Source organism: Macaca mulatta, chromosome 12 (genome assembly GCF_049350105.2).
Source record: "Macaca mulatta isolate MMU2019108-1 chromosome 12, T2T-MMU8v2.0, whole genome shotgun sequence".
Classification (NCBI taxonomy): Eukaryota; Metazoa; Chordata; class Mammalia; order Primates; family Cercopithecidae; genus Macaca; species Macaca mulatta.
The window spans coordinates 109,437,261-109,462,520 of NC_133417.1; the positions used below are offsets into that span (position 1 = coordinate 109,437,261).

General features: G+C 40.8%; 1 long non-coding RNA gene across 1 annotated transcript; it reads right to left on the minus strand.

The window, feature by feature from the left end:
- Positions 1-372: 372 nt before the first annotated feature.
- On the minus strand, positions 373-5,214 carry LOC144333323 (uncharacterized). The gene is made up of 2 exons (XR_013401901.1): positions 4,933-5,214; positions 373-4,081 (listed from the first exon to the last, which is right to left on the minus strand). It is a non-coding gene; the product is annotated as an uncharacterized LOC144333323 (long non-coding RNA).
- Between the last annotated feature and the right edge of the window lie 20,046 nt (positions 5,215-25,260).

The window sequence follows — 25,260 nt, forward strand, 5'->3', positions numbered from 1 at the left end:
ACAGGAGTAAAAGGAAAACCAGCAGCCAAGTGACTGGATCATTTTTAAAACTACTAATTGACCTTGTTGAGATAATTACTGCAGATTGAGAGACTTGGACTGTCTCTGGCTGGTAACATGGAAAACTTACTGATTCTGAGACTATACTAAGAAAAAAAGTTTGCTGTACTGAATGAGAAGCCTCAGGCTATCTTAAAGGCAAATATTTCTTATTCACAGATCATGAAGCTGAGGGACCTGTGCTTACTTTGAATCTGGAAGAAAAATATATACTCATGAGGTTATATTTTGTCTGAGAACCTCAAAGTACTACATAGTCCTAAAGTACTTCTGTGAAGCCCATAGTATTACTCTATGTCTATATTACAATGATTCAATCATCCAACAATCATTTATTGAGCACCTACTGTTTAAAGTGCTATATTAGATTCTATATGCAATGTAAATAGGAATCACAATTTGATACATGCCTTCAAGGAACTTATGCTGCCACAGGAGAGGTAATATATTCATAAATAAATATAGTACAAAATAGAAAATTCTATGATATCCAGCAGTCAGTTACATTGTTAGGCTAAAACATGGAAGAGGTCAGACCTGGAATTAACTTTGGAATCATTGGATTCAACCATTTTACTGGAAATCTTGTACAAATTCACCAAAATTTTTCAAGGAGCATTAATCCATTAAAAACAAAATTCTGATACAAACTATGATGATTAGGTTAAAGTGCAGTTTACCACTAACTGGGTTGCCAAAATAAAACCATTGCATTGGTATTTAATTATTAAATTATATTGTCATCAAGTCAATGTTGATTCATATGCTAACTGTCAATGTCCAGAATGGAGAGAGATTTTTATGTTGTTTCTGGTGATGGCTTGGCTTCCTCATAAAGAAAGAAATATTGTCCTGTTCAACAGTTATCATAAGTTGGTCAAGGATATAGATGACATGCCGGTCATGGTGGACCCATAAATGAAACTAGGAGAGATTTATTGTGTTCAGTGACAACAATAGATTCCCAAACAATCTCAGCCAGCTATAACAATATGTTTGTTCTCAAAGGATGACATTTAATAGGGGAAAGAGTGCAGCCTGTGTTTGGGTCCAGAAAACCAGTGACTGTGTATGGATGGCAGAGATGTACCTGAAGGCCAGACATGTGGAGATGACCATGGTATCCTGTAAGTCCAGTATGAGCCAAGCATGTGAGGAAGTGTCCAGACCAGGCGATACCAACTCATTGCTCATTAATCAAGGAAGATTCTTCCAGATAAGAGGAGTGAAACTCCACTATAGCCTAAGCTGGTCAGAAACCATGCCTGGAACATTTTGTGCCATGTTTTCAGAAGGCCATCAATAAACCATAGGTCACCAAGGTTGGCGAAGGGAGTCAAAAATCATGGTTTACAAAGAATGCTTGAATGAATGTAGCCTGTAGAGTCTGGAGAAGAGACTCGATGATGGGAAATACATAAAGGTTATCCTCAAGTAGGAAAACAGCTGTCACATGGGAGAAAAAGGAGACATTCTGGGTAAATGGTGGGGAAAAAAAATGGGACCCAACAAAAAGGAGTCAGAGAGAGATAACTTTTAGTTCAGTATAAAAAAAGAATTCTGTAACAATGTGAACCACCGTAAAGAAGAGCCTGGTGGTTTGAGAGATGGTAAGCTCTTTGCTGCTGAAAGTATTCAGGGAGAAATGCACAAGAGCATATTTAATAGGGGTGTTAGTGTGAGATCATGTCACAGATGGAAAAACTGGACAAATGATTGTTCATATCCTTGACAAATCTGGGTTCTGTGGGTCTATGTACATGATCCTAAAGAATGATCCTCTGTCTGTATTCATCTTAATAACTACATTCAATCACAGAATTACTCTTATGAACAAAATCACCAAGAAAGAGACTTGTCAAAGAGTGCATAATACAAGACCTACCTTGTCACCCTGGCTCATATATGGACACTCAACAAGCGTTTATTAAATGAGTGAATTCACCTTGTAACACCAAACAAATGAAAGCAAAACACAAAGCTTTATGAATAATGCAGTATTTGGGGTATGTGAATTAAATGCTACTAGACACAGTTTCTGTCTGCTCCCTGGACAAGGAGCAAAAATTAGAATATTTTAGTACCCTAGTTACATCTCTTTCTTTACTTTTTTTTTTTTTTTCCTCACTTGATGTCATCTCCCATCCCTGCTTTAGAAATTCAATTCTAAACCCCTGAACTCCAAACAACCCTTCCCCAACTGAAAACAATTTTCACTCAGCCACTTAACCTTGCTGACTGACAAACTCATCAGGGCGAATGACTTTTCGTCAATGTGTCACTTAACCAGGCCTATGTGTTTAAAGTCTATGTCTATAATTGGGACACAAAAGCTCCAGAAAGTAAACTCTGATCTCAGCAAGCAGGAGGACGGAGTAGGAGCTTAGGAAGGGCGCTGGGGTTAGCTCTGAACCCTCCCACCAAGTTCCCTAGTGTGGCAGAAAACTTCTAAATAGTAGAAACTATAGCTGCTAAGGTACTATGTAAAGTAAATAAACTCAGCTCACAAAATAATGAACCATAACTACAATTCTCCTTGCTTTTCTACACTTAAAAGAAATCACATAATTTCTTTCAAGAGAGAAAATAAAAACTAAGATAATCCATGAGATCCATCTCTCAACAAAAACCTACTATGCATCCCAGTAAACTGGGCTTTTCTCTCCTCCAGGTTGTTGAGGTTTTTCTGGCTGGGGGTGGTGAGCGGGTAGTGGCGGTTGTAACGTGTATGCGTGCGTGCATGTGCTTGTATGCGTACACATGTGAGTCTGTGTCTTTGTGACTCAAACCTTTGAGGTTAGGAGTGAGTATAGAAGAACATGGAGCTTCTGAGGGTCAAGCTAATTCTGTCCTTTGCCTGGGGCTCAGAACGGATTTTCCCAGCTCTTTCCACTTCCCTGGGTAGGGTGGGCCAGTGTTCCAGCAGCTTGTGGCTGTTGGAAGCCTCTTTCCAGGAGATGTTGGGGGCTTCCATGTGTGTCTGTTAGATGCCTCCTGGCTCACTCTGACTCTGGCCTTTCTCTCTGTTCTCTTCTTTGCGCTTCACAGGCCTCTGCTCTGCAAACCCTCCAGCCATTTCTCCTTTCCTTTTCTTTACATGTTGAGCGCCTCCCTCTCCCAATTTGAACCAATCTCCTTCCCTTCCCTATCTTTGACCCAAGAGATTCAGATGTGTGTTTTACATTTCCAGCTCATTTGTTGCTAGCTTAACTAATTTATTTTTATAACTCCCTCTTTCTGACATCCTAAATGCCTCCATGTGTCTCTATATTACTTCTACCTCTGCTGACATAGTTTCTGGTATCAAAGAGGATATTGCAGCACATGCTCTGCAATTAGTTGAGGTTTTACTCTATTAATACCAGCCCCATCCTTGGCCCTTCCAGCGTTTCATGCATCCAGGAGAGAGAAATAAAGCTGCAGGGCATTTCACAGACAGCATCTTGTAAACTCAAAGCATTAGCGCCACGGCACATCTGATCTTAGCAGCCTCCGCCCCTTGCCACAGGGGAATGACTTCTTTAAAGCAAGAGTCGTCCTTTCCAGGCACACAGAAGCCCAGGGATAGGCAAGTTCGTGCCAGGGCTGGTGACTGCGGAGATTTAGTCTTTGGTTTCATGATAAACCCTGCTTCATGTTCTCAGCTGCCTTACCTTAATGATCCTTTATGCCACTGCCTTGAGAAGGAGGAAGACATGAGCCAAAATGAAAACATCAAGTAGAAAAAAGACTCCACAACAACCCTCCCAGCTGTGAGGTGGGTTGGTGATGTGTGCTGTTGACCTGCATACGTAAATCTAATAACACAAACGGATGCCTGGAGCTTGTAGCAGAGCAAAGAGGAGAAAATTACGTGAAATGCTGGACATTGGAAATGGGAGGGGGAGGATGCCGACTGAGGCCTCATCTAGGCAGGTGGTCCTTGCAATCTGTGCAGAGGGTTCTCTTTGATCATGATCTTTGGATGACCGGATTTTAGGAGCCAAGGCCACCTGTGAAGTTGCTGACAGAGAACAAATAGCTGAAGAAGCAGGGAGGAAAACATGTTTCAGTGAAAGTGCACTCACATCCAGCCACCCCACCAGGCCCCACTTCCCAAGAGACACGGTTCCTGTCTGGCCACATGGCCTTCACAGAGACATGGCTTGCTATGACAAAAACATGTCACTACTGAGGACTGAAGCAACTGCCTTCCAGGGACTCTATTGAAACTCAGAACTATGGTCTCCAAAACAGAGACACTTCTTTAGAGCTTTGAGAACTCCCTTCTATTGACTCAAACTGTCAACCTCTTGATGTCCTATCTGTTTTCCCCAAACTTAATTTAGCTGCTGTGGGGTCGTACAGGCTGATATATTTTTTTAAGTAGCCTTTGGATTTGTAACCCTGTCTGAGTCCCTTACTTCAACATGAACCTGAGAGAGGAGGCTCTGGTCTCAAGTTCTTACTGCAAGGAAAACTCAGGAGGCCAGGTAAAGCACTACAGCTCCAGACACACCTGTCCTGGAAAGAGGTAGTGATGAATAAGATGGGACAGGTATGGCCAGGCATGGTGGCTCACGCCTGTAATCCCAGCACTTTGAGAGGCCGAGGTGGGTAGATCAAGACCATCCTGGCCAACATAGTGAAACCCTGTCTCTACTAAAATACGAAAGTTAGCTGGGCATGGTGGCGCATGCCTGTAGTCTCAGCTACTTGGGAGGCTGAGGCAGAAGAATCACTTGAACCCAGGAGGCAGAGGTTGCAGTGAGCTGAGATTGTACCACTGCACTCCAGCCTGGGTGACAGAGTGAGACTCCATCTCAAAAAAAAAAAAAAAAAAAAAAGAAGATGGGGCAGGTACATGGGTGGACCATGATCTCCATTCCTTACCGTCTTCCCAAGTTGGGAGGGAATCTGAGCCATCATATCTGAGTCTTGTTTATTTTTTGTTGCAGTTGTGAAGAACTGGTCACAAAAACATAATCTGCCAGCATACTTCCTTTCCTTTTCCCGTCCAGCTGAAATTCCTTCGAAATCCTGTCTGAGTTCATGAGCCTTTAGTACCAAAAAGGTAGAGAAAAGCTGCCAAAACTGTGTATCACCAGGAGGCATAGTTCTAACACCGGTTCTAGGGTCCAAACAGAGATGGAGAAATCTCCCGTTTTTATTTCTAGTAGTGAGAAAGTGAGTCTTCAGTGACATTCTCTTACAGTTTACACACGTGCAGAAATGGGGAGAGACCATTACACACAGAGACCGTTTGATGGAGAAACATCTATAGAGAGGGAACTAGAATAGCAACAGTAGTGTTTTAAAGTCCTGATAATTATAATGCTTTTTAATTTCTAATGTTCTTCTGTGCATTATTTTTATAGCTTCTTTATTTTTACAGCTGCCCCTATATTGAAGAAATGAAAACAAATAAACACAAATCGATTTCCCTTAGAAATTTAATTCTAAACCTGAACAACTGACTGGAATTTTCTGCCAATCCTCTTGGAAACTGGCCAGGGGACCTCCTTCCGAGGCAAGTGTAGTCCCCCAGAATATTGGCACTCTGGAAACAGTCCACATGACTGTCAAATTAGTTTAATTTTCCCGGTAGCCATAAAGAGGATCAGTGCCCCAGTACCAGAAACAATGGTGTTCAGAGCCAAACCATTCATTTCTCTCTTTCTGCCTCCTGCACTCACTTTCTCCATCTGAGACTTTGAATTATTAAGCTTGGGCTCCATCAGTAATGAGACTGGTCAGCTCTTTGCAAGAAATTTGTGTAGCCAATTCAGCCAAAATTAATGATACTAGCTACTACTACTATTACTAACATTAATTGAGCTCTTACCCTGTGCCAGGCACTATTCAAACTACTTTCATGTATTAACTCATGTAATCCTCAGAATGGTTTATAAAGAAAGATACATCTTTCTCCTCCTGATATCTTTGTTCTATGACTTTTTAAGTTTGGATAGAAATAGTCCATGGTAACTAATAGTATTTTCTGAGAGCATAGTTCCTTATGAAACACATCATATTTGATCAGCTTTCTTTCTCTATTTTTTTCATTTGGGAATTGGAGAACACCCCTATTATGTTGGTGTGGGGACTCAGAAAACAATAACCCAAAGTGAAAGCCTCAGAAGCAGCTTCAGAAGCAAAAGTTTTTCCCTGACCTTTTCCTGCTCTCCTGTCTCAGTCCAGTTCTCCCTCTGGGCCAGCCAGAAAAAGTAGAACCCCCAGAACCCCTTTTCCCCAAGGGATGTCATAGAAAGCAGAACTCCTCTTTCCCCAATACCAGCCAAAAAACCCAAAAATATTACTCTAATCCCCCCTTCCACCTTTCTGAGTAAAAGCTAGCCATAAAGAAATGATCTGATCTACCTTGCTTGACTGTAGGTCATCAGCCCCCCATTCCAGAGGATTCTGCCCCATACCCAGAAGAAAGGAATAGATACTCAGACCGGCCAAGAAGAATCTACACAGACAGCCCTTGCTGGGTTTCCCCACTTAGGCTGTTAGCATTAGATCAGACCCTTTTTGTCCAATCGTATCTTCATATGACTATTCACACTTTGTTGAGCCTAAGCATAAAAATAGACAAACTCTCCTGTGTCTTTGGGTCTTCATTCCGAAGACTCCCATGTGCACATTAAAAATAAATTTGTATGCTTTTTCTCCTATTAATCTGCCTCTTGTCAGTGATTTTCAACAAACCTTCAGAGGGAGAAGGCGAAGTTTTCCTTGGGCCCCTACATTGGAAAGTGAAGAGTCTGATATGAGTTGATCTTTTACTATATGCTAGATACAGTGATAACAACTTCCATATACAACATCTCATTGAATTCTCACAACAATTTTGCAAAACAGATACTCTTATGCTCATTTTCTAGATAAAGAAACAGAGGTCCAGAATTTCAAACCTTAGTCTTTTCCCCTCATGATACTATTTTTGCTTCCTACTTTTGAGCAGGGTCAAATCCTGCCAGATCACTTCTCCTTTGCCCAGACCCGCTTTGCCTCTTACCTGTCCTTTTCTCCTTCTTGGTCTCCACAGCCAAAGTGATCAATAGAAATGACAGGATTAAATTCACAAAGACATGAAACCATTTCAATGCCTTTTCTCTACTTCCAGATTTAGAGAGGTATGATAGCCTGGTATGACAAGAGACAGCTGATCACATGTGCCCTCAATCAGGTCAATGTCATGCAACAGCAGCACAACTTGCCAGGTGGAGTGACTAGTCATTATATTACCTACTAAAGACCCGTTGGAGCCAAGTGACATGGCTTGTGAAAGGCAGTTTTCCCAACTACAGTATGCATTGCATAATGATGGGCATACATTCTGAGAAATGGTTTGCTATGCAATTTTGTGGTTATGTGGTTATGCCAACATCATAGGCTATACTTACACAAACCTAGGTAATATAACCTAGATGGTACGCACCTAGGCTATATGATGTAGCCTATTACTCCTAGGCTACAAGCCTGTACAGCATGTTACTGTACTGATTACCATAGGCAGTTGCAATACAGTGGTAAGTGTTGTATCTAAACACAGAAAAGGTACAGTAAAAATGCATTATTATAATCTTAGGCTGGGCTCAGTGGCTCACACCTGTAATTCCAGCACTTTGGGAGGCTAAGGCAGGTGGATCACTTGAGGTCAGGAGTTCGAGACCAGTCTGGCCAACATGGTGAAACCCCACCTCTACTAAAAATACAAACATTTGCTGGGTGTGGTGGTGGATGCCTGTAATCCCAGGTACTTGGGAGGCTGAGGCAGGAGAATTGCTTGAACCTGGAAGACGGAGGTTGCAGTGAGCCGAGATTGCCCCACTGTAGTCCAGCCTGAGCAACAGAGCGAGACCCCACCTCAGAAAAAAAAATACAATATTATAATCTTATGGGACCACTCTCATATATTCGGGAAACATCATTATGTGGCATGTGACCATACACAAGAAAATCACACTGGCTTTTCATGTGATATGGCTTGTAGTATGGATCATGTAAGCCCTCAATTTGAGCTTCCTGTGATGTGACCTGGCAGTTCCTTTCCCTGAACACACAGAATCCACCACGTTTGATGCATCTCCTGTGAGGAACTGAAAAGACTCTAGCAGCTGTGCTCACTGATCAGACCCTGTCTAACATCATAGTATCTTCCAACCCATATCGGTTTAACTATAGATGCATGCTTACTTAGCTGGAAATGGATCCTTGAAGGCCTTGACAATGAACTGTAATGTTTATACGACACAGCCTATGCTTGAGTGCTTTTCTCCCCCTGCAAAACCCCAAATCTCATTTTTATAAGACGACTTAAGACTGTTAATCATCCAAGGCTAAAGTAATCATTATTACCACCCCCACATCTGAATGTTACCTAATAGTTTTCAGAACAATTCCATTCACTGTGATAAATTATAATATTGTATTTGTTCAAAATTCTTTCTTTCCTCCCGCCCATGGCCTTCTCTGTGGGCTGAAGATGTTTCACTTCCCTGTTGACACTGGTCTTGGCCAAGGGACTTGCACTGACCAGTCAAATGTTAGCCTCAAGCTCAGACTTTAACAGTCATATCAAGTTTCCACTTGCTCTTTTCCACAGCAGTCAAAAGCCATGAGAAGAACATAAACGAAATAGCCATTCCATATTAAGCCTGGGTCATGGAATGAGAGACACCTAAGCAGACTTGAACCTAAGCCCAGCCCAGCTCAGATGAGCCACAGCTGATCAAAAAACCCATGAAGGAAAAATATATGTTGTTGCAAATCACTAAAATGTTAAGATTGTTATGCATTATTATAGCAAAATCTGATTATAGATTTGTATATGTCTGTGTAATTTCTTACTTTCTCAAAACATCTCTGCAAATGGGTAGGAAAAGAACCTTTGTTCCCATTTTACAGTGGAAGCAACTGAAGCTTAGAAAGGATTTGAGGCCGGGCGCGGTGGCTCACGCCTGTAATCCCAGCACTTTGGGAGGCCGAGACGGGCGGATCACGAGGTCAGGAGATCAAGACCATCCTGGCTAACCCGGTGAAACCCCGTCTCTACTAAAAAATACAAAAAAACTAGCCGGGCGAGGTGGCGGGCGCCTGTAGTCCCAGCTACTCCGGAGGCTGAGGCAGGAGAATGGCGTGAACCCGGGAGGCGGAGCTTGCAGTGAGCTGAGATCCGGCCACTGCACTCCAGCCTGGGTGACAGAGTGAGACTCCGTCTCAAAAAAATAAAAAAAAATAAAAAAAAAGGATTTGAGAAACATCTAACATCATGAAATTAGTAATTTGGGGAGGCTATCATCAAACCCAGATGTCCTGATGCCAAGAGTAGTGCTCTTTCTGCTTCATATACTGCCTCAGTAATGTCCCTCTCCATGGGAAGGCTCTAACCCATCAATAACCATTTTCTTTTCCAGACTTCCAGCTAACTAAGCACATAACTAACAGCCATGCAGTTATGAGGTAGGAAGATTCTCTGATATAAAAATGAAGATTCAATTTGTGTAAAATTTTATAGGAAAACATGCTGTATGAATGTTATAAATTATTGAATATTTCCCATCTCAATTGATTCTCACAGTGCACTGCATTTTTCTTCATTTCCTTTTGTAGTTGTTGTTAAAAATGGAAGGATTAGCTTTTCAAATGCCACCTGGGAAACTCCATGCATGGTCCTTTGCTTAAATAGGTTCACTGGACAACTGCATCTCCCTGCAGGGTGCTGGGCAACATAACAAGGGGTTTGTGGGCTATAGAAGCTGCAGTCACTCTTTAGCAAAAACCAGGCTAGTGACCAAGTGGCCTGAGTCCAGATGTCCAACTGACTGTGTTAAATAGCCACCCAGGCAGGGAGCATGTAAACACAATGCCATTTCCTCGAGATATATATTATTATTACAGTTATTGACATGTATTAAGTACTTAGAATTCCCAAATGCTAAATGCATGTTAATAACAGACTATCCCCACACATGTGATTCAATTTGGCATGTACCCTATTTCTCTTTCTCTACCATTTCATCCACAGGGGTTCTCTAGGTTTGCTGACTGTGACTTCAGCCCCAGTGGTAGCGATGAAGAATGACTTAACAAGGGCTCCACTTTGGAACAGAATTAAAGATGGAAGACCCAATATTTACACCTGTAGGTGATGGTGAACTGGGGTCACCAACACTTTGGGAAGTAATAGGATCAGAAATCCAAGTGAGTTAAAGTGACTAGACCCAAATGAAATGAAATGCAGCAAGGGAAGTGTCTCAAAGTCTGGGCCCCAGGCAAGGAGGCAAGTAAGATGGCAAAGGCTGGAGCAAAAGGCATGAAGTGGGCACAATGGATACCAAGGAGGACCAAGCCAGTGATATTGACCTGCAGAGCAAGGAGCGTAGGCCCTGAGAATTCTGTCCTCCTCCGCTGACAACCTCTGACCAAAATACCATGATCACAGCCAAAGAGTTCCTTTTTTTAAAAAATTTAACAAATATTTACTGAGCTCTTTGTCCATACCAAGCCCAGTGCTGGGCATTGTTTGCATAGAATTGTGGCCAAGCAGACAAGATATTTGCTTAATTGCTTAATTGGATGATACAATGTAGTGGAGAGCTTCCTCACAAAAGCATCAATATAATCAAGTAATAAAAATAGCTTTTAAGAAATATGAACATGAACTGTCTGATTCATGAAGTGATGTAAAACCTAAATTTATGAAGGACTGGGTTCAGAACAAGAAAAAAATGGGCTTCACAAAGAGCAAGAGAGATTTAGTTTCCTGGTGACAACGACTTTGAGTGCTGGAAAAGTTTACTGAAGAGGTTGTGTCATCACTTTCCGAAAATTAGAACTGGCCTCATCTGTTTAGTATGGTATTAGAAGACAACCTCCTTTTTTTTTTTTTTTGAGACAGTCTTGATCTATTGCCTAGGCTGGAGTGCCGTGGCACAATCACGGCTCACTGCTACCTTGACCTCCTGGGCTCAAGCAATCTCCCCACCTCAGCCTCCTAAGTAGCTGGGACTACAGATGTGTGCCACCATGCCCAGCTGATTTAGTTTTGTATTTTTTGTAGATACGAGATTTCACCATGTTGCCCAGGCTGGTCTCAAACTTTTGGGCTCAAAAGATCTGCTTTGCCTCGGCCTCCCGGGGTGCTGGAATTACAGGCATAAGCCACTGTGTCCAGCCACGCATGTCATATCTTAGTATGCATCAGAATCACCTGGAAGGATTTGTTAAGGCACAGACTGCTGGACCTCATCTTTAGATTCAATTTCAGATTCAACAGGGTGAGAGCTGGGCCTGAGAATCTGCATTTCCAGTAAGTTCCCAGATGATGCTGATCACATTTTAAGATACATCAGTTTGAAATTGTGTTTCCTAAATCTCCCTATTGATAAGAATCACTTACAAATGTAGAGCTGGGTGTCTCTTCTTTTATCTCTGCTCCAAAGTGGTGTCCCTTTGAGTCCCTTGGGTTTTATCCCCACTTTGGAGTTGAAGCCAGGTCTAGCAGCCCCATAGAAGTCATGTGGACAGAATGACAGGGAGAAGCTGTGTATACATCCAATTTCCTCCGCCTATCCTCTGGATATTTGTATGCTGCAGAACTAGGGTGAGGAGCAGAAACTTCCATTATGTAAGTATTTCAAGAGATGCTCATGATCAGGTAAACCTGGGAATCAGGGGTAGATAAACTCTGCAGTTCCCTTCCACGAATTTCTGAAGACTGGCCGTTGGTCATGTAGTGCGACAGGAAGAAATACAGGTCTCGCTGTCCTTTGCAAAGTAGTTTAGTAAGTAAAAAGATAGACTTGAATTCAGAGATCTAGTCAGTATTTAACATTCCTATGCTTTGTGATTGTGAGCAAATCTCTCTAAGCATCAGGGTTAGCTGTAAAATGCAGTGTTATATGTAAAATAAGCCTGATCATAATTCCATCAGCACTCACTGTGTGCAAGGTGGTTACTGAGCTAGGACAGGCACGGCCCCACCCTCACAGAGCACACAGTCCAGCAAGCAGAACAGGAAATAAGTGACAGCAATGACATGTGATGAGGTGTCCCAACCAGTTTGTGGGGTTTCTGTGAGGTAAGAGGAGATCATGTGGAAACACTGGAATTATAAAACGCAGCAGGTATACAAGCATTTACTTCACCACCATCATCCTTATTTTAGCAAGAGAGAGGGCTCTGTTAATGGTCATGGAGAAACAGAAATTAGGGACCAAAAATGGATGTCCTAACTGGGAAATGTTAACAGAATAAATAAAAAGGGGAGAAGAATAAAGAGAGTCTAGCATTATAGAAGCCAGGAGAGGACAGAGATTTTGAAAGAGGATGATTGATAGTTCTTTTTTTTTTTTTTTTTTTTTTTGAGACAGAGTTTCGCTCTTGTTGCCTAGGCTGGAGTGCAATGGCGCGACCTCAGCTCACTGCAACCTCCGCCTCCCAGGTTCAAGCGATCCTCCTGCCTCAGCCCCCCTAGTAGCTGGGATTACAGGCACATGCCACCATGTCCGGCTAATTTTGTATTTTTAGTAGAGATGGGGTTTTTCCATGTTGGTCAGGCTGGTCTCAAACTCCCGACCTCAGGTGATCCGCCTGCCTTGGCCTCCCAAAGTGCTGGGATTACAGGCGAAAACCACTCACCCAGCCTGATAGTTTTTTTTGTTTGTTTTTTGGTTTGTTTGTTTGTTTTGAGACAGAGTCTTATTCTATTGTCCAGGCTGGAGTGCAGTGGTGGGATTTCAGCTCACTGCAACCTCTGCCTCCCAGGTTCAAGCGATTCTTGATTCTTGTGCCTCAGCCTCCCAAGTAGCTGGGATTATAGGCACCCGCCACCACACCCAGCTAATTTTTGTATTTTTAGTAGAGATGGGGTTTTACCACATTGGCCAGGCTGGTCTCAAACTCCTAACCTCAGGTGATCCACCTGCCTCGGCCTCCCAAAGTATTGGGATTACAGGCGTGAGCCACTGCACCCGGCTGATGAACAACATTTCTAATACTTCAGAGATATCAAAGAGAGTGAGAACTGAGAAATGGTATTCAGAAGGCTGAGTTGGGCAGTCGCTGATTCAAGAGATGCAGGCAGATGGTAAAACAAAACAGGCTATTTTCCATCAGTTTTATTGAGTAGGACACTGAACAACAGAGAGATACCCCCAGGTAAATCATTTGCAGAAATCAGATCAAAATGCTCTGTCTTTCTAAAGGTCAAAGTTATATCATCGCAAATTAGAGAGTCCCAGTCGCTTGCTGCAGTCTCCATCTCCGGCACCGATACCAGCCTGGGGAAGTCCCGGGCACCACACAGGCAAAATGACTTTCTTTTTAGAGGTGGCTCCTTTCAGGTTAGGGTGGCACTATTTAACGCATAGGTAAGTGGCCTGGCACTCTTTGTTATGCGTCTGTAAGGTACTTTGAGGTTTAGGAAGCTGGCACACTCTACATTGTTATATCATTAATAATAAATTATGCTCTGCAAGAAACCTGCATTGCAGACATGAGCGCTACAGTGTTAAGACAGCTCTACCATAGGGTGAATTTCACAGACAGTAGTAAAAGTGCTCAATTCACCTGGGTGGGAAGGAAGAGCTCAATATCTAACATATGTTGGGACTGATGTTTCAAAATGTATATTTTTAAAATGTGGAGGGAAAATTCTGCCTCTAGGCTGGCTCTTCTTATTCTACTGGGCTGCTTCATAAACCCGAGGCATAAGTCCTGAAAAAGTCTGACGCCAACAAAATGTAGATTAACTGCAGGAACAGATGCGAGGCCACAGCAGCAGATCAAAGCGAGGCTGCTGAGGGAGCCGCTCAGCCCACTGTGATGGGGCATTACCATAATGAATTTTGTGAGTAAGCAGCTCACTTTAAAATCGTTCCTTTTGATCTGTTAAGAAGGTGTTTACTGTAATCAGGAAAAGCTTTACTTGGCAGGGGAAAAGAAAGAAAGAGGAAGCAAGATAGACAGTTTTCGATATGGTTTTAAAGAATTTTCTTTGCTCTCTCTGGTGTCTAGACCCTCTTCCTAGGTCCTTTCCTTCTCCAATTTCCTTAAACTTCTTAGAAAAGAAAACTTAATTTTAACTAAAGTAGTTGAGGGTTTAATGTGTGAGGGGAAGGAGCAGATGAGAAATGGATAAACTCAAAGGTGTCTTGCCTTAAAAAGTAAATTATGAGGCTGGGCACAGTGCCTCATGCCTGAAATCCCAGCACTTTGGGAGGCTGAGGCAGGTGGATCATGAGGTCAGCAGTTCAAGACCAGCCTGGGCAAGATGACAAAGCCCCGTCTCTACTAAAAAAAAAAAAAAGTTAGCCAGGTGTGGTGCCAGGCAACTGTAATCCCAGCTACTCGGGAGGCTAAGGCAGAGAATTGCTTCAACCTGGGAGACAGAGGCTGCAGTGAGCTGAGATGGCACCACTGCACTCCAGTCTGGGTGACAGAGCAGGATTCCATTTCAAAAAAAAAAAAGAAAAAAAGAGTAAATTATAGTTTCAAACCAAAGGAAACTACACAAGTCAGAATTGCTAATATGAGGTAAAAGGATAGATTAAGTGTTTTAAGAAAAAGGCAAATTTCTGCTCTGTTAACTGATAATGCTTCCTTCCTCTTAGGAATTTCTGGGCATTGCTAGGAATGTGTCAGTGAAAGAATGGTTTTTCAGAATGCTCTCCTCCACTGTGGATTGCTCTTCCCATATCATCTCCTAGAGAGGCAAAGTCCCTGAAAAGCTGAATGTTCCTTCTCCTGGGGAGAGAGGGCAAGTTTCTCCACTCTACTAAATCTGAATGTGTATATAATCCTTTTGTAATGTGGAGGACTGTAATTAAGACCCACTCTGTCAGGCAGCTGGATGAAGTTCTTCTCTTTCCTTCCTCTTCTCTCTCTCTCTTTTTCCTCCCTCACCCCTCTTTCCTTCCCTCTCCCTTTCACGACATCTAGGGACCTTAAGAGAAGTGGCTTTAGCAATAGTCAATTTGTCCCCAAACTGTATATCATCCAATGTGACATAAACCATTATAGGGGAGAGAAATTAGTATCTTTTCCCCAGTCATTGCAAGGTGTTGGTTGAGACCTTTATAACAAAAGATAAATGAACAGGATAAAAATGTACAAAATTATTTGATATAAGTTTTATGTGACACGGGAGCCTTCAGAAATAAAGACCCAAAGAAACATGAAAAACTGTATTTTTGTGATTAGGTTTGTTGAAGAGTAGACAGTCATGCAGAAGTATGATTGGACAAAAGGGTGTATAGTCTAATGGTAATAAACCAAGGGGAATCTAGCAAGGCCTGTTTGTACAGAACCTTCTCTGACGTCTCTACCTTCATTCCTTTCCTCTGCGCAAAGGAAGGATCCCTGTGGAATGAGGGTCCTATAGCCTCTGTTAGAGGAAAGTCAGAGCATTCTTTTATGGCTTGCTTCTGGAGAGAATACCATTCCACTGGGTACTATGCTCACTTCTGGGTGAAGAGATCGATTGTACCCCAAACCTTAGCATCATACAGTACATTCATGTAACAAACTTGCACATGTATGCACTGAATCTAAAATAAGAGTGAAATTATATTAAAAAAATAAAATGAAACATGGTACCAGAAAAAAAATGTGTTCTTTATATGAGAGAAGGTCAAAGAGACCTTCCTGCTTCTGCTGTTTCCTCAAATGCCAAGCTGCCATATTGGGGGGTAGCACGTCCTGAACTTCTTCACCATCTATCTCCACATGACTACTTCCATTCACATTATTACTGTGCAAAGACTAGATGGAAAGCTGGAAGGGTGGGACTTGCAGATTGCATCCATCCCATTTACAGGAGGCCCAGGTTTGGGGTCTGGGGGATGTGGACAGGAAAGTCATGTGAGCCCAGAACCAGCTTCTAACTGTTATCATGTCAACAGAAGAAGTCACAGTCCTTACCCTTTCCAAAAATTCTCTTAGGGGAAGCCTTAAGAATGCTGAAAAGTTGCTTTGACAAGAGAAAAATCCCTTTCTGTCCTCATCAGATTTTGGTAAAGAACACAGGAGTCCATGCACATCCAAGAACAAAAACACATTCACACACCCTCTGGGTGAACAGGTTGTGGTAGCAGCAGCCACAGAGGAAATTCAAGGAAGGCAACAGCTGGGGCAACTCACGTCTCAGGAAAACCCACTCCATGTGTTCTTTTATTTCAGATGAAATTCCTTAGAAAACAGATACTTTGAAGCCCCTTAAAAGTGAGCGACTTAATCCCAACACTTTAATGGCTTTCCCAAGAAAACTTGTTCAACTCCCTATTCCCAGTGACACCCACGTCTTTGAAGGTTTTCCTAAGAGGTATTCAGCAAAGTATCTGGACATAGAGGGCACTCAAATATTTGTTGATGGAATGCTAATGGTAAAATCATAAAAGAAGTATCATTTTGGAGCATGTCTCCCTCAAAAGAACTTGAAAATGAAAAATTTAAACACTCATAGAAAATGTGTCTCAAATTGAGGTCAGTGGCCTGATTTTAATGTCTGCCCTAATATTGGATTTTTGCTGGCTTTTAAACATTTTAAAACAATTTTAGAAAAGAAATTCAAATACAGAAATATAAATAGAAAATAAATAGAATCAAATATTGATTCTCTGTATACCCATCACCCAGTGTTAACAATTTCTTAGTTCATTTTGTGTTGCTATAACAGAATACCACAGGCTGAACAACTTATAATGAACAGAAATTTATTTGGTTCACATTTCTAGAGGCTAGGAAGCCTGGCAGCATGGCACTGGCGTCTAGTGAGGACCTTTGTGCATTATCCCATGTCAGAAGGATGAAAGGCAAGAGATAGAGTGCGAGTAAGAGGGTGCTGAACTAGAGTTTATAACAAAGTCAATCTTGTGATAACAACATGAAGCCATTCATGAGGCCAGAGCCCTCAGGACCTCTCATTAGGCGCCCCCCTCACAACACTCTTGCATTGGGGATTAAGATTTCAACACATAAACTTTGGAAAACACATTGAAGCCATAGCATTCCAATATTCTGCTAGTCTCAGGCCATCTGTATTTTTACCTTCTCCCCACCCCCTCACTTGGTTATTATTATTTACCATTGTAGCCAAAGTTTGTGTACACTGAAATGGACAAATCTTAGCTGTATAATTGTAATGAATGGATAGACTCATGCAACCCTCATCTCATTATACATTTAAATATTTTCATCTCTCAGAAAATTCCTTCATGGTACTTCTAAGTTATTTGAGACAATTTTTGCCTGTTTCAAGAACATCAGATACATGGAATCATAGTTATGTATTTATGTATCTTTTTTCTTCATTTTGTATGATATCTGAGATTTATCCATTTTTTTATGTATAGGTAGTTTATCACTTTTTTGCTGAGCAGTATTTCGTTATAATTCTTTTGTTGATGGACACTCGGGCTGTCTTCAATTGTCAGCTATTATGAAAAAAGCAGCAGTAAACACTCTTGCACAAGTCTTTTGGTAGACATTTGTTTTCATTTCAGTTGGATAAATAACAAGAAATGAATTTCTGAGCCAATATGTGTACAACTTTATAAGAAACTGTACATATAACTTTATAAGAAACTACACATCAGTTTTCCAAAGCAGCTACACAATTTTACCTTTCCACCAGCAATGTACAAAGGCTCTGATTGCCCCACATCCTTGTCCACATTTGGTATTTGCCCATATTTTAAATTTCAACCATTGTGATGCATATGTAGTGGTATCTTATTGTGGTTTTAATTAGCTTTTCCTCCATGATTAATGATGATGAACACTTTTCAAGTGCTTATTGGTCATTGGAATATCTTTTTTTAAAAATTGGGTTTTTCTTGTAAGTGAGAGCTACATATTGGGTATCCATAGACATAAACATGGCAACAATAGACTCTGGGCGCTACTGGGGTCGGAGGTAAGGGTTGAAAATCTATTGGGTACTATGCTCACTACCAGGTGAAGAGATCAATTGTACCCCAAACCTCAGCATCATGCAATATATTCATGTAACAAACTTGCATATATGTGCAGCGAATCTAAAATAAAAGTAAAATTATATTAAAAAATAAAATTAAACATGTTACCAAAGGAAAAAAATGAGTTTTTTTTTTTTTTTTTGAGACAGAGTCTTGCTCTGTCGCCCAGGCTGGAGTGCAGTGGCCGGATCTCAGCTCACTGCAAGCTCCGCCTCCCGGGCTTACGCCATTCTCCTGCCTCAGCCTCCCGAGTAGCTGGGACTACAGGCGCCCGCCACCTCGCCCGGCTAGTTTTTTTTTTCTTTTGAGAGGCAGTCTTGCTCTGTCACCCAGGCTAGAGTGCAGTGGCGCGATCTCAGCTCACTGCAACCTCCACCTCCCTGGTTCAAGTGATTTCCCTGCCTCAGCTCCCAAGTAACTGGGATCATAGGTGCCTGCCACCATGCCCAGCTAATTTTAATATTTTTAGTGGAGATGGGGTTTCACCATCTTGGCCAGGCTGGTCTCAAACTCCTGACCTTATGATCCACCCATCTTGGCCTCCCAAAGTGCTGGGATTACAGGTGTGAGCCACCATGCCCAGCCATGCCTTCTTAACTCAGTCCTCTCTTATATAGACATTATAAATAAGTGTCTTTTTTGCAGTCTATTTAGTGCCACATTGCATTTGTGTGCTTTTTGTCAGTGATTTTGCCATTTAAAATGTCCCCGAAGTGTGAGGTGAAGTGCTAATAGTCTTTGCACAAGAAGGCTGTGAGAAAATAGTGAGATAGATAAATTTCCTTCAAGCAGGAGTTATACTGCTGTTGGCCACGAGTTCAATATTAATGAATCAACAATATATATAAAATAACTTGTCTTCAAACAGAAACACACAAGATTAAGTATTGATCAGTTGATGAATATGTTATAACCAGAGGATTTCAGGAGCCTAATCCTGTATTTCCCCTAGGAGCAATAATTCAGTAATTCACTAATTTCATGTTCACAGCTGCTTTACAGAACATAACTACTATAAATAACAAGAATTGACTATATTACATATGTGTGTGTATGTATGTATGTATGCATGTAAGTCTTTGAGATGTATCCACATATTTTCTATTTCTAGAAATCCTTATTTTTTCATGTAGACTCAAGCATACCATTTTCTTTAGCCAAAAGAACTCTTTTCAGCATATTTTGTAGTGCAAGCCTGCTGGCAACAAGTGCACTGAGTTTTTGTTCATGTTAAAATGTTTTATTTTAGCTTTCAATTTTGGCAGATATTTTCACTGGATGGAAACTTCTGGGTTAACAGTTTTTGTTTTTCAGTACTTTAAAGATATGTACCATTGTCTTCTGCCCCCCACTGTTTCTCTAGAGAAGTCAGAAGTTATTCTTATCATTGTTCTCTTGTATGGAGTATCTCATTTTTCATTGTCTGCTTTCAAGATTGTCTCTTTATCTTTGTTTGTTTGTTTGTTTGTTTTTCAGCAGTTTGACTATGATGTATTTATTTATTTTTAATTTATCCTGTAAAGCTGTGGCTTTCTGTCACTTGAGCCTCTTGTGGAATAGGCAGTACTTTCAGACTGAATACCACAAACTTGCAAATTTTATCTTTCATGGTTCCTCTTTCTTTCTTTCTTTCTTTCATTCATTCTTTCTTTCTGACAGAGTTTTGCTCTTGTCACCCAGGTTGGAGTGCAATGGCACTTTCTCGGCTCACTGCAACCTCCACCTCCCAGGTTCAAGCGATTCTCCTGCCTCAGCCTCCCAAGTAGCCTCCTGAGTGGGATTACAGGCACCCACCACCACGCCCAGCTAATTTTTGTATATTTAGTAGAGACTGGGTTTCACTAGTTGGCCAGGCTGATCTTGAACGCCTGACCTCAGGTGATCCCCGCCTTGGCCTCCCAAAGTTCTGGGATTACAGGCATGAGCCACCACACCCAGCCTATGATTTCTCTTTCAAAGTAAACCCTCCCTGCAGTTTCTGCTTACTTTTAATCACTCTTCTGAGCCCTTAATTGTGTGTGTGCATGTGTGTATGTGTGTATAAAAATAGTTTTCCAGATCTTACAGCTTTCTTTTTGTAAGAGAGAGTTAGTTTGATTGAGCTACTCTATTATTACTCAATTCACTTGTTTATAATTGGAAAATAAGGCATGTTCTTGAAAGTAAAGAAACAGTACCATAAATACCTTATGAATGTTTACACTGCATCCCATAGTTTTCATTTTATATCTGAGATTGACTAGCTTGAATTCTGATAGTTTGACCAATCTAAACTTAACAACAATGAAAAGAAACTTGCAGCTTATAGTAGGGTTGTTTTCAGATTCAAATATAAATGGGACACAATAATCTGTCAAGATTAAGAGAGAAGATTAATCTCAGTCTTCTTAAGAAACTTTCACATTTGTGATTTTAAAACAACTTTTCTATACATCATCACACTCTAATCAGAAAAGTAAGTAACTTGATGTTTTAGTCCTTCCACGCTGTCATAGTAAGGTGGCAAAGGCAGCTTATAAACAACAAACACTTATTTCTTACAGTTCTGGAGACTGTGGAGATCAATGTGTTAGTGGGTTTAGTGTCCCGTGAGGGTCCTCTTCCTGTTTCATAGATGGCACCTTCTCTCTGTGTCCTCACACAGTGGAAGAAGTGAGGGATCCTCCTCAGGACTCTTTTATAAGGGCACTAGTGCCTTTCATGAGGATTCAGCCCTCATGACCTAATTACCTCCCAGTGGTACCACCTCCTAATACCATCATCTTGGAGGCTAGAATGTCAATGTATGCATTTTGAGGGATACAAACATTTAGACCATAGCACTTGATTTGAGTCAGAGTATTAGTGTGTGACATTGACCATAGCTCTACTTGGAAATCACTATAGTTCCTCACGTTTCGAATACTCAAAACCCTTCTGAGGCTTCTCAGTTCTAATAATGACCTACACCACCATGCATGATTTAGACCTTGTTTTCTGTCTAAATTACATTCTGTAACTCTCTCCTTTGGCCACTCCACTCCAGCCATACTGATCTCCTGATTTTTCTTTAAAAATACCAGGTGACCAGACAGGCTTATACCTCAGACCTTTTGTCCTTGATGTTCCCTCTGCCTAGAATTCTCTTCCCCTAGATAGTTTCATAGCTAGTCCTCCTTTTTCAGGTGTTTGTTCAAAAGTTAGATTCATAAAGCAGACTTTCATTTCCACCATACATAAAATTACAACTCCACCCTCCACAACAGAAAAGTTTCCCTTTTACTTCCCTTATTACATCTCTCTGACATAGTATATGCAGTTGGCCCTTGAACAACACAAATTTGTACTGCATGATCCATTTACACACATACTTTTTCAATAAATCTTTCTTGGCTCACCTTCTACCTCCTCTACCTTCTCTGCCTCTGCCACCCTGAGACAGCAAGACCAGTCCTTCCTCTTCCTTCTCCTCCAACTCAGCCCATTTAACATAGCGAGGATGAGGGTGAAGACCTTTATGATGATCCACTTCCATTTAATGAATAGTAAATATATTTTCTCTTCCTTATGATTTTCTTGATAACATTTTCTTTTCTCTAGCTTATTTTAAGAATACAGTATATAATACATATAACCTACAGAAGACGTGTTAATCAACTGTTTATGTTATCTGTAAGGCTTCTGATCAACTGTACATTATTAGTAGTTAAATTTTTAGGGAGTAAAAAGTTCTATATGGATTTTTGACTGCACAGGGGGTCAGCACCACTACCACTCACATTGTTCAAGGGTCAACTGTAGTTTCTTTCTTTCTTTTTTTATTTTTGGGACAGGGTTCCGCTCTGTCACCCTGGTTGGAGTTCTGTAGTGCAATCACGGCTCACTGCAGAATCTCCCTCCCAGGCCCAAGAGTTTCCCCCACCTTAGCCTCCTGAGTTGCTGGGACTGTAGGTGAGTGCCACCACGCCTGGCTAATGAAAAAAAAAATTTTTCTGTAGACATGAGGACTCCCTGTGTTGCCCAGGCTGGTCTCAAACTCCTGAGATCCTCCTGCCTTAGCCTCCCAAAGTGCTAGGATTACAGGTGTGAACAACCACACCAAGCACGCCCAGCCTAGTTTCTTATTTATCTTATTTTCTAGATTTGTTTACTAGTGTTTTCCTAGAATATAACCTCCACAAAGTTAGCATTGTTTATGTGTGTTAATCATGGTATCCCCATACCCTTTAATGTTACCACACACACATTAGTGCTAAATAATTTGTTGAATGAATAAATAAATGAAACTCACGTGAAAGTTTCTGGAATACTGTTAAGCACTTACCATCTAGAACTTTCTCAGTTGACTTCAATGAACACAAGCAGCTTTTGCTATTACAGAAGTATGAGATTAGTATTTTCAATTCACAGTTGTATTTTCAATTCACTTTCTACATCGGGAAATGTTGCTTTTTATTTCACCACAGGGATTTCTACATTGTTATTACAAGACAAACATTATTATTATGAATATCACTGAAACCCAAAATTTAGTCTAATAAAAATATCTTTATGCTTTGACCAATGGTCCATGATAATAGTACCTTGTTGGTCTTGTTATAGCAAAATTTCCTCATATATATTATGTGTATGCAAGACACACACACACACACACACACACACACACACACACACACGCCATCTCAGTACAATCAATGTTCCATTACTGGTCCTAGTGGCTTGTTATAATGAAAACATCTAACACCTGACTGACTGTGTAACATAATGCAAACTGGAAGAGAAATATAACACAGTGGTTCTAGCTAGTGTAGTACAAATAAAGGGTAAAATATAATTATCCTTAAAAAATTACAAGAAATTATATTTGCCTTGGTTCTCTGGGGAATAAAACCAAAAGGGAACATGTCAGAGGGCAAAGAGAAATGACTTCTGCAAGCCTGCATTTCTGCCTTGGTCTGCATGCTTGGGCAGCTTTAATGAACCACCTCATCTTGGAGGGACATTGGCTCCTGCTTTGTCCTATGCCTAGTCCTTGACCCTGGGAAAGTGGCCTGTAACTACTGGCAATGAGCTTTCTAACAATGTTGATTATAGTAAATTCCAATTGAGTGAACCATCTTTTACCCTCCTTAAAGTTCTTTGTGATGGGATTTTTTTAGATAGTAGATAGTAGATAGTAGATAATATTTTTATAGATAGCCATAAATGAGCAACAAGGGGATGTGTAACTTGCACAGCAGGACTAATTTCTCTGATTATCTAATCTTTGACAATTGAAATTGCTTACATTTTCTAATATCTTAAATGCCCCCAGGCAAGTCAACCTTCCCTTGACACATCCTCCCTGTAAGGGTTCCTTGGGACCTCTATTAGTTTTCCAGCTCCTGAAATGTGAGGACACTTTTCTAACTTGATATCTTATCCAGTTCACATATAAATATCACTCTACTTCCACATCTGCGAGTAGGAGCACATTATAGCAATTATAACAGCTGCAGTGTTCTTACTTGTCTCCTTTTTCATCAAAACACACTATTTGTGTTTTATTAAAGAGTTAGCCAAACCATAAATCCTAAACTCATTAATATAAATATTGACAAATTAATGGATTGGCCAGATAGGTTTAAGTCCAAGATCTACAAAATCCTGACTTCGATTCCCACCTGGAATGCTCAACATACCAAAATTTGGTCTCTCCAACTGAGCCTTCACTGTCACTCAAATTCTACCCCATTCCTCGAAACATTATTTTTAATCTTTACTCTCTTCCATCTAAAGACATCGATTTCTTTCACATTATTCCTCACCCTACTTCTTTATTCAGTTACTTAAATACCCCACTCTAACTTTAAGCAAACATATTATAATCAATTTCAAACGAAAATAAATACGTATTTATTGTAGGAAATGTATAAAATGTATAACAGCCAAACACAGAAAAAAGAAAAGAACATTATTCCTACCACTCAGAGATGGCCATAGATAATGTTTTAGAGTATTCTGTATGTTTCTATAAAATATTGTAATGTATATATAATATGTATAAATATGTGTCTCATATGTGTGTGTGTGTATATATATTTAGTGTCTCTCTATTTCTATATGTATGTCTTAGTCTTCCTGAGCTTCTATAACAACATACCATAAACTAGGTAGCTTACAACCAATAGAAATTTATTTCTCACAGTTCTGGAGGCTGGGAAGTCCGAGATCAAGTGCCAGTAGATTTGGTGTCTGGTGAGGGCCCGCTTCCTCATAGATTCATAGATGGTGTCTTCTTACTGTGTCTTCACATGGACAAAAAATGATGGAGTTTTTCTTGGGTCTCCTTTATAAGGGTACTAGTTGCATGAAGGCCCCACACTCATGAGCTAATCACCTCCTTAAAGCCCTACCTCCTAATACCATCACTTTGGGGGCTATGATTTCAATATATCAATTTTGGGGGGACTTAAACATTCAGACCATATCAGTATATATATAAAATATATGTATATGAACTGTATATGAAATAATAATATATGTAAGCACTGATAATTAGAAATTATGTATGTGTGTATATATCTATATATACATAATCTATCCATATCACTGTATATGTTTTTAATCTACTTTCAAAATAACACCTAATACTATCTTTGCATGCAATTTAAATATGTCACCATAATTCTAATATTTTCTTAGATACTATCTGTGGTTTAGAGCAGGGGTCCCCAGCCCCCAGGTCATGGACTGGCACAGGTCTGTAACTTGTTAAGAACCGGGCTGCACAGAAGGAGGTGAGTGGGGGAGCCAAGTGAGAGACGCTTCATCTGTATTTACAGCCACTCCCCATCACTTGCATTACTGCCTGAGCTCCACCTCCTATCAGATCAGGAACAGCATTAAATTCTCATAGAAGCACAAACCCTATTGTGAACTGCACATGACAGGGATCTAGGTTGTGCACTTCTTATGAGAATCTAATGCCTGATGATCTGTCATCATCTCCCATCATCCCCAGATGGGACCATCTAGTTGCAGGAAAACAAGCTCAAGGCTGTCACTGACTCTACATTATGGTGAGTTGTATAATTATTTCATTATATATTACAGTGTAATAACAATAGAAATAAAGTGCACAATAAAGTAATGCACTTGAATCATCCCCCACTCCAGTCTACGGAAGAATTGTCTTCCGTGAAACCATCCCCTGGTGCCAAAAAGGTTGGGGACTACTGGTTTAGAGCATGGCCTCTGGAACCAGATTGCCTAG